At 35.1% G+C, this 10,696-nt stretch overlaps 1 protein-coding gene across 5 annotated transcripts in view; it reads right to left on the reverse strand.

The window, feature by feature from the left end:
- LOC134536889 (uncharacterized) overlaps positions 1–8,927 on the reverse strand; it is a 51,386-nt gene extending 42,459 nt beyond the window's left edge. For 3 of the 5 annotated variants that reach the window (XM_063376954.1, XM_063376982.1, XM_063376972.1), the window contains exon 1: positions 8,624–8,904. The gene's annotated coding sequence lies outside the window, so the exon portion shown is untranslated. Of the gene's footprint in view, positions 1–8,623 lie in introns of all 5 variants that reach the window. The other 2 variants (XM_063376962.1, XM_063376988.1) reach the window with 2 other exon arrangements.
- Positions 8,928–10,696: the final 1,769 nt, after the last annotated feature.

The raw sequence follows: 10,696 nt of genomic DNA on the forward strand, positions 1-10,696 counted from the left end.
AAAGGTTTTTATAGGCTTTCAGATTATTGCTGAATAAATACTGCCCACGATTGTTCACCTAAGGTTGTTCAATAATTTGGACTATATCTATTCTTGCAACAGAAGTATCCTCAACTTCAGGAAATATAAATTTCTTAGATGTTGTCCTTTTTAGTCATTCTGAAATGTAGAACGAACTGTAATTAGCTTACTAGATCCCGCAAATACAGAAACTAAATTTTTTACAAATCTATTTACAATTAGGCCTGTACAGTTAAAGTAATAAAAATATTTAAAATTCAAATTAAATATTATTAGTGAAAGTAAACATTGCATACATTTCTTGAAGCATCACTCCAGAAAAATTGTTCTACATATGAGTACGTACATTTAAGAAGCTTGTGACATTTCATGTTCAATATTTTTATTTTTATTTTTTTAAACACTGCATTGTAGATTTTGCAAAATAGTGATTATTTATACTACAGTTTTGAACAATGGAAGTGTATGTTACTATAATAACCTTAACTGTAGGTCACAAAGAAGAATTGAACATCCATTTAATAACAATGCATCTTTAAGAGCATGTTAAAATGGCCAATACATAAATATATTATGCCTGAAATATACTTTAATGCTTGATAATTTATGTGATGTAATATTGTGTACCTACATAATGTTTTACTCACAAAAATAAAAAAATTAAAATGTTGAAAAATGTAACTCTGTTACTTCTTCTCACCTCCATGAATATTGCAAGTAACGGAGGTGAGAATGAGAATTTTAAACTTGAAGTTAAATAATTATGGCATATTTGAGGTTTCTGAAACTGACCGGGACTGAAATTGCACACTTTTTGGAGAATGACCCAAATAACGATTTGTACTCTGGCAGCTGTTTTTCAGTTAGTAGACGTAATCAAATGTCTTTTAACAAATCAGACTGATGCACACATTGTGATGCCAATCAACAATCATAGTAATAATAATCCTAACACCTCGTTTTTTGTCATTCATCAAAATATACTATCTATTTCGAATAAAATCAAACAGATACAAGTTTTGATTGAATCTATCCTACAATGTGATGTGTTGTGTTTATCAGAAAATCGGTTGGGAGAAAATGAATATGTTAGAATACCAGGTTTACGGTTAATCTCGTGGTTTAGTAGAGCTAGTTCTAAATGTGGAGATGTTCGTATATATGCCAAATATGGTGTGAATGCAGAATTATTTAACGTTGAGAGTTATGAAAAGTACTTTGAGTCATCTGCTATTGTTGTTAAAAGTAATAATTTAAAGTTATTAATTATTGTTGTTTATAGATCACCTAATTCTAACATTCCTTTATTTTTCAATTCCCTAGATGTATTATTAAATAGAGTAAAGTTAAAATTTAAAAATATAATATGTGGTGATTTTAACATAAATATAAGTAAATATTGATAGTGATAATGCAAGAAAATATTTTGACTCTATTAAAGATTTACAATTTTTCTAGGGAAACTGCTAAGACAGCTACTATAATTGATAATATATTAACTAATCTTAATAAAACTTCTTACAAAACCACTGTTTTATTTACAGGACTTTCTGATCATTATGGTCAAGTAATTAATATTAATAACTTTAAAAATATACCTCCTACTAAGAAAAGTACTGTAGAAAGTAGAATTTGTTTTGATAAAAAATAGTTTAAAAAACTTTTCCAACCTTTTGAAATCACTTGATTGGTCAGATATCTATAACAAAAATAATGTTGATGACATTTGTCTGTCATTTTTTAATAAATTTAGGTTATGTTTTGAAGAGGCTTTTCCTCTAAGAACTCATCAGATCTATCTTAAAGCTTAAAATAAAGGGTGGTTAACTAAAGGTATCAAAGTATTGTCCTTAAATAATAGAAGGTTATATAAATTGTCAAAAATTTCATCTGACCCAGTTTTTGTAAAATATTGTAAGGATTATCATAAAATTTATAAACAAGTTCTAAAATCTGCCAAGAAATCTTATTGTGAAGGGTTGCTTAAATTATCAACAAATAAAACTAAAACTATTTGGAATATTGTTAAAAGTGAGTTAAATGAATCTGAAAATGTACCAAATATAGAGATAAAGAAACATGATTCAGACCTATGCATAAAAGATCCATATGAAGTTGCAAATAAGTTTAGTGAATATTTTTATAAAATAGTGCATGACCAACTCCGTGATCATCAGATTATTATTAATAATGTGTACAATACAGCCTCCATTTCTGGCACAACCTATACATCTTCTATTTTCATATATCCTGTAAATAAAACGGAGTTATTGTAAGTAGTTCATAAATCAAAAGGTAAACGTTTATCAGGTTTAGATGCTGTACCTGATTTTATTATTAAGACTTGTATTGATTATATAGTTGACCCATTGTTATATCTTTATAATGAATCTTTTATGCAAGGTTATTTTCCTACCTTATGGAAGTGTTCGAAAGTTATTCCCTTGCATAAAAAAGGTTTTCGTGATGCCTGTCAGAATTATAGGCCAATATCTCTTCTGTCCTCATTCTCAAAAATATTAGAATTATTAATGTTTAATAGATTAATGTCATTTTTTCAGAAAAATAAAATTTTAGTGGACAGTCAACATGGATTCAGGCATGGTAAATCTACGATAACTGCACTTTATGAATTTATCAGCAATATAACTATAGACCTAGACAGAAGGAATCATCCTGTAGGGCTATTTTGTGACCTAAGTAAGGCTTTTGATAGTGTAAACCATAAAATATTAATTAAAAAGTTAAGCACATATGGTGTAAGAGTTACAGCACTTAATTGGTTAACACCTTACTTGACTCAGCGTTCACAAGTAGTTGTAGTACAACATATAGATCCCTTAACCAACATAAAATATAATGTTCATTCACATAGACAAAACATATCTGTTGGTGTTCCTCAGGGTTCTGTACTAGGACCTTTGCTTTTTCTTATATACGCTAACGATTTGCCTAAAATGTGAAGTGGGAAAATTGTATTATATGCTGACGACAATAATATAATACATGGAGATAATACATGGAGATAACCCTTTAAGTTTAATTTCAAATATCCAAATTTTAACTAGGGACATCATAGATTGGTTTAAGGCTACTGAATTAATTCTTAATAATACAAAAACAACGTGGCTGCATTTTAAACTTAATAACTTATACAATTTGCAAGACCCAACTGTATCGATTAATGGTGATAATATATCTCAATCAAATTCAACCAAAATACTAGGTATATATATTGACAAGAACCTTAATCGGAAATCTCATATTGCTCATTTAACTAAAAAAATGAGCTCAATATTATTTGCTATGAGAACATTTTCAAAACTGACTAATATAAATGCTTTAAAAATTATTTACTTTGGTTATGTTGAACCTCACTTACGATTAGTGATGGGACATGGAAATTTTCCCACCAGGTGGGAATATATTTTTTGGGAAAATATAGGGAATTTGCCCAAATTATATTTTCCCACCCAAAAACTGGGTATTTATTTTCCTTTTGTTTTAATATATAATTATTATATTGTTACGATCGCGCTAGGCTGCAGTGCTTGGCGTCGCCGCGCTCGTTCGGCCTGTCTGCGCCCCCTTCCACCCGCATCCTCTCCCTGGTATCTCGTGTCATACTATCACGCGACATCCTGACCGTCGCAGCGCGCACCTGCCTCAGATCGAGTTACTTAAAGAGGCCGCACTGAGGAATAAAAGGACTCAGACATGTTTATCGGCACGTTGTGGGAACCCGATGCTTGTTGCGTTTATCGGCGTTCTTTGAGCAGCTGCCGCGTCCTTCGAGGACTCATGACGCGTTTCTGGGCATTTCGACGGCGAAGGTCGCGCAATATCTTGGAGACATGCCCGATTGTTCTGGACGGGAACCCAAGGGCTATATAAGGAGGTTGGGCCGACCTTCGAGGAGTTCAGTGGGAGTTCTCCCGCAGCGGAGTTTCCAGGCGATAGTGCCGCGGGTGCGGCAGAGTGGCGAAGTCCTTGGACGAAGGTTCCAGGGCAGAGAGTCTGAGTGAGTGAGTGGAGTCGGGAGTTCTCCCGTGGCGGAGTTTCCGGGCGATAATGCCGCGGGTGCGGCAGAGTGGCGAAGTCCTTGGACGAATGTTCCAGGGCAGGGAGTGAGTGAGTTCAGCGGAGTCGGGAGTTTCCGGGCGATAGAGTTGCGGGCGCGGCAGAGTCCCGAGTGAAGTTGCGGGCGCGGCGGAGTCCCGAGTGAAGTTGCGAGCGAGTCGTCGTGTGGGATCTCGGCGAAGGGTGTGACGGCGGCGGCGGAGTGCGGCGACGGAGTCCCGTGGCGGAGACCCATGAGGGATGCTGCGGCGAGAGTTGCGCCGGAAGTGCGGCCCAGCGAGGTGTGTGAAACGAGTGACTGGGGAATTGACATTTCTTTAAGTGTAGTTAATTATCTGCCATTTTAGAAGATTATTTGTAAGTGACAAGTAGTGGTAATAAATAAAGCTGTGTGTGTGAAATAAAATCTATTAATTGGGCTATCCTTTACGAACCCGCGGTAAATCGTAACAATATGTTATATTATATATTTATTATTTACCATTTGGTTGCAGTAATTATTACTTAAGAACAATAGTTTCAGTTGGCAGTTTTGAACTAATAACTTCAAACATTTTCAATGTGACTGTTGGTTAGCATGCTAGAAATGTAATTAAACCATAACCTCAAAACTGTGTGCTATTGTGATGACTTTTGTTACTTTGTAGTGATAGTGTTTATGAAAGCCAGTTGAAATAAAAGAGTTAAAAATGGGAAGAAATAAAAGTAGTGTTTGGAAAGTACACAACGAAAGAGGTGATAAAACTGTAGACTGCAAGTATTGTGGAAAACATTATAAATTTGCAAATGTCACAAAAATGTCTGAGCATATTGTCAAATGCTATAAATGCCCAGTGGACTTAAACAGTATTTTAATAGTTGGCAAGATAACATCTCCAGTTATAAATGTCACAAACAATTTAGAGACTGCTTCTGTGCCTACATCCATGCAATCAAACTCAGATGTAGGCCTAATTACTGCAACATTGCCAGCAACATCACATCTACACCTACCTGCCGTCAGTAGTAATACTAGTAGAATACCTATTTGGAATGCTAAAGATAAACAAAAACAACAGGCAATGGAAATGTTTTTGGACCGCATGACTAATGAAGAGAATGCACACTTGAATACGATGCTTGCAAAAGCTATATACCTATGTTAGTGGGGTAGCCCTATCATTAGTTGAACATCCCTTGTGGATAGATTTTTTTCAAATCAGTGAAACCAGCTTATAAACTTCCTAAACGAAAGTCTCTGGCTACGACACATTTAGATGAACAGTATGTTGCAATGCAGACACTACTATCTGCAGAATTACAAAATGTGAAAAATCTAAATCTGCAATGTGATGGGTGGAGCAACATTCGTAATGAAGGCATCATCAATTTTGTTTTGACTAAACCAGAAACAGTATTTGTTTATTTTATCTGCACAAAAGAAAACAGACACACAAGTGAATATCTTGAAAAAGAAATTTCTTCTGTTATCTAAAAGTATGGGCCCGAAAAATTCCTTGTTGTAATTGGAGACAATGCAGCAAATATGCAAAAAGCTTTCACATTAGTGCAACAAAAGTTTGATCACATAATTCCTTTAGGATGTTTGGCCCATACCCTGCATTTGTTATGTAATGATATTCTGATATGTAAGTCTGCCGGAACATTTATGGCAACTGTTGTTGACATAGTCAAAACAATAAAAAATACACAGGTTTTAAATGCTTTATTGGAAAAAATTAAATCAGAAAGGAATTGTAATGTAAGTTTGAAGTTGCCGTGTAAAACTCGCTGGGGGAGTTACCTTCAGTGCCTTGAAAGTCTTCTCGACTGTAAAGTTAGTCTTCAGATCTTATCAGTTCACGGAGAAGCAACAGCAACTCTTACAAAGGTAATGAAAACACGACTTCTTGATGAAGCTGTATTTTGGGTCAGGGTCGAAAAAATGAGCAATATTTTAAAACCAATAGTTTCATAGATTACTATACTAGAATCCAATGACTGTAACATTCACAAGGTTTACAAAGCATTCAGTGAAATTGAAAACAAGCTAGTTGACTTACTTCCACAATCCCCTTTATCAGCTTCAGAAGAGTCAAGTATTTTAGTGAAGTTAAAATCGAGGAAGGCTAACAGTATACGAACCATACATTATGCTGCTACCCTTTTGAATCCATCAACTCAAGGTCACTTTCTGACAAAAGAAGAGCAGGTAGATGGCATGGAATTCATCCACTCTCTTTGCATTAACATGAAAGCTGACGTGGTGAATGTTATGAAAGACTTAGCTAATTATTGGTCCAAGGAGGACTTGTGGGGTAAGAAATTCATATGGATAAGTGTGGAAACAATGAATCCAGTAATATGGTGGCGGGGATTATGTGGAACCACAGCGTTATCAGAAGTGGCTGTTCGAATTTTAACAGCTCCAGTAACATCTGCAGCCACCGAGAGATCCTTTAGTACATTCTCATGGATTCATAGCAAGAAAAGGAATCGCCTCACAACTTCTAGGGCAGGTAAAATTACCTACTTGTCCCACAACTGGAAGCTAATGCAAAAGCAGAACTCATCCCAGGGACAGCAAGATAACCAGAGGAAATATTCCAAAGATGTAAGCTTATCTTAAGTCCCAGCATGCTCTTCCTCTATGCAAGTAGTACATGCAGAGAATCAAAGGTACTGTCAGTTTTATTTATTTAATTTATTTATTTATTTTGTGACATGCCCATTAGACTGTTTATTTTTTAATTTTTTTTTTTTAAATCTTCAAGTGAAAGTTAAGCAGTAGCAGTTCAAATGATGCAGACGAAACTGACTCCGAAGCATGTGAAGAAGTTACCTACGTTGAGTCAGATAACGAAACTTCTGAAGATGAATAAATTGCTTCGAACTATTATAGTGCACCATAATTTGACATTTCTGCAAGTTGCAAAGAAATTACTACCTATATTATAATTGTTCATCTCTGTAGTAGGTAGTTTTAGTAATTAGACATAGATATTGGTCGAGATCGTAAATTTCAGAGTATTCCTTGTCTTTAGTCATTTAATACTGTATTAAGGCCTATCAAGTGAAAATTAATTAAATACGCATAGTATTATGTGAAACACATTTTTTTAATCCCAAAATGGGAATTTTCCCAATATTTAGTTTCCCGGTAACAATCCCATCTCACTACTTACGATATGGAATAATACTTGGGGGTAATTCCATGGGCTCATCTAAAATTTTTCAAATACCGGTACAGAAAATATTTGTATGTATAATAATGCAAGTAAATTATCGTACCTCATGCAGACAACTTTTCAAAAGCTTAGGTGTCTTAACATTACCATCGTTATACATTTATGAATTACTTATATTTGCTCATTCACAGTTGAATGAACTGCAGAATTTCAATTTACATAATTATTCGACTAGAACAAAATATAATTTTCATATATTACATCGTACAAAATGTTTTGCAAATAGTCCGAGATATTCTGCTATATGACTTTATAACAAACTTCCACCACATTTTAAATCAGAAAACCAACTTTGTGCATTTAAAAAAAAAACTGAAAGATTTGCTGTTGGAAATCAGTTTTTATTCTATTAATGATTTTATGGAAGCAAAACTATGCTAAAAATGTATTATTATTATCATTATTATTATATGATGTGCATTATTTGTTTTTTATTATTATTATTGTTTATGTGTATATGATTGTACTTAATTGTGTATTCATAATGTTTAATATTCTTGACGAGTCCTATATGTTCAATATAATTGTATATTTTTGTAGTCGACTTGGACAATAAAACTACTATACTATTTGCCAGTAAGGGATCATCCATTAATCACGTGAGGCTCAAAAGGGGGAGGGGGAGGGGGTCGGGAAAAATCACGAAATATTACAAGGGGGGAGGGGGGGTGTAGAGAGATATCACGTGTATTTTTTTTCCGCTCGATTTCTACTAAACCGAAAAGCGATGCGAGACCTTGACTCGCCGTAGCCAGGCAACAATATCCCCGCCCGCCGCAACATGAACCACCCGGCTCGGCTTGCCAGTCGCTAGTAAGACTGTGATTTTGGCGCCGAATACATGCGTTAATCACATATAAGCCTTTCCTTTATTATTTTTATGCCAGTGAGAATAAACCTGCAACCTAAATGTGTCTGGACATTTTTATCACTGTGATTAATTTTCCAGAATTAAATTAGAGTATACCTATATTTACAGATGAAATTTTTAAAAATATTTTGCACCAAAAAATACACGTGATTTATTGGGGGGGGTTTGTCTGAAACCTCACCACAAATCACTAGGGGGGAGGGGGGTTAAAAATTTGCTAAAAAAAAATCACGTGATTAATGGACGACCCCTAACATAACAGAACATTGACTTAAAAGTTTTCAGAAAAGCTTGTAAATTCTGCCCCAAAACTTTTAAGGTTTTGCTTTGACACACTTCGAACACAAAGCTACAGAAACACGTGCATTAACCTTCATGGGTAAACAAGAAAAATATAAACTAAAAACTTGTACAGCTGTATTACCTTTCCAGAGATCAGGACAATATATGTATCCATCCTTATTTATTGAGAGATATCATCATTCCTCTAAACATTTACAAGCGATTAGAATGTGCAAGTTCAACAAAATTACTTTAGAACACACGCCACAATATGCAGCTGTGCTGCTGCTGGTAATTCCGGACTGGGGCGTTCCTAAACATTATTAAAAGTATTTCTCCTCCATGGAAAAACCCAAACAAACAAAACAAAAATACAAAACAACTGGAACACTGAAAGTTAACCTACGCTGCGCATTTTCCTCGTTTGATGCCTTCGGTGTTATTCTGAAGTACACTTTAACAATTTTGTGAAATAAATTCAAAATCATAACACTTTGCTTTATGGTTTGGTTTAGAATATAATTGTACAAAAAATTTGTCAGCAGCTCATCATTATGGTTAAAATATTTGTTTCACCATTCATGATTTTTAAAGTTTTTTTTATAGTTTTATGTTATAATTTTTTGGAAATAATATATTTGTTATTTGAAATGATTTTAAAGGCAAAATAAATATCAACTGTTTGGATTGTTATAGGTTCTATTTATTTAAATTCAAACAACTAAGGATATAAGCATCAGTATTTCTAAGCTATTTAAATTTAGGGGGATGTTAGAATTCACTCTAATATTTGAACTAACAACTGCGATAATGCAACACACTCAATTTTCCTTTTTGACGTGACGTCTAATAAATCGATGAACGCCGACTGCACGCACGAAAAAGGATGGCTCATTGTCCCGTTACGCACATTGTCCCGTTACGCACATTGTCCCGTTACGCACATTGTCCCGTTACATGGTGTCCCGTTACGCGGTGTCCCGTTACACTCATTGTACGCTTGCGCCGCATCTATCTCTCTTCCACTCGATTGGAACAACCATCGATTTGACTTTTTCGAGGCACATTAAACTTGAAACACTCCCATTCGTTTCCTACTTTTCCTATCATCGTCCTATCCTTAACAAAATAACACAGATTGGAAGAAGTTAAATAGCAAACATGTATAAAAGTTATAGTTAAAATAATCTCTTCGTTAAAGTAATAAACATATTTGAATTAATGTGTGCAAATAAAAGTAAATTTATCAATTAAATTGTAGTGTTTGGACTTGTAAATATTGTGTGTAATTTAGTGTATAGTGTTTGGAAACATTTGAATTTTGAACTTCCCGTGCTGCTTGCTAGCAGCGCCAAGTTTTTCAAGTTGGCTGCCTGCCAAGGTGGGTAGCCCTGAAGCTTCCGGCAACAAAGCAACAGTTGTTGTTGAACCATCATGGCAGTAAGTTGTGCTATCGTGCATGCTTGCTGCCAATCGAGTTGTTCGCGAGTGAATCGTTATTAATTGTTTCGTTTTATATGGATTATACAGTCTCGTACGTCTCTAGACAAAACATTTGGTCCTCCGGGCCGGATAGTTCCGGTTTTTTCTGGTGTTGTTTGAAACGTGATTCGTGTGCACGTGGTAAACACACTTCGTTTATGTTATTTCGTGCGCTATACTTTCGTTATTTAGAGTATTTTCATGGTCAATATCTCTTCGGCAACGTGTTTTAGAGGAAATTCGCAGAGATTTAGCGATCTAAGAAACTGTTATATTTTTTTTTGTTTTCGTGGAATATATTTCGTGTTGGGATTATGTTGTATTATTTATCGGCGTCTGCTCATGTTTTTCGTTGCGTTAGGTGATTTTGCTGGATATAAATTTTGATTTGCTGTGTCTAACCATGGTTGTTTTGGTCTTCGTTGTGTTTATTTCGTTGTTGTGTCTTTTTGGTTATTTAGTCCTTTGCTTCTGTGTGTGACCATGGCAGATATAGGCTCGGCACTCGTGCGTATCCGACTAGCAGAGGCTCGGCTCAAACGTGCCGTCGACCTGTCTCAAAGTGTTGTTGATGTTTCTAAGCAAGGATTGTTTCGGGCCACAGTTCGTGATCTACCCCAAGTTCGTGATAAGTTCGAGGCGGATTTTGTGGTTCTTGGGGCAACACAAAATTCTGACATCGATCTCTCAGAACTGACGGCACGTATGGACGATTTCGAAGAGAAATATCTTG

This window comes from Bacillus rossius, chromosome 1, assembly GCF_032445375.1.
Source record: "Bacillus rossius redtenbacheri isolate Brsri chromosome 1, Brsri_v3, whole genome shotgun sequence".
NCBI classification, from domain to species: Eukaryota; Metazoa; Arthropoda; class Insecta; order Phasmatodea; family Bacillidae; genus Bacillus; species Bacillus rossius.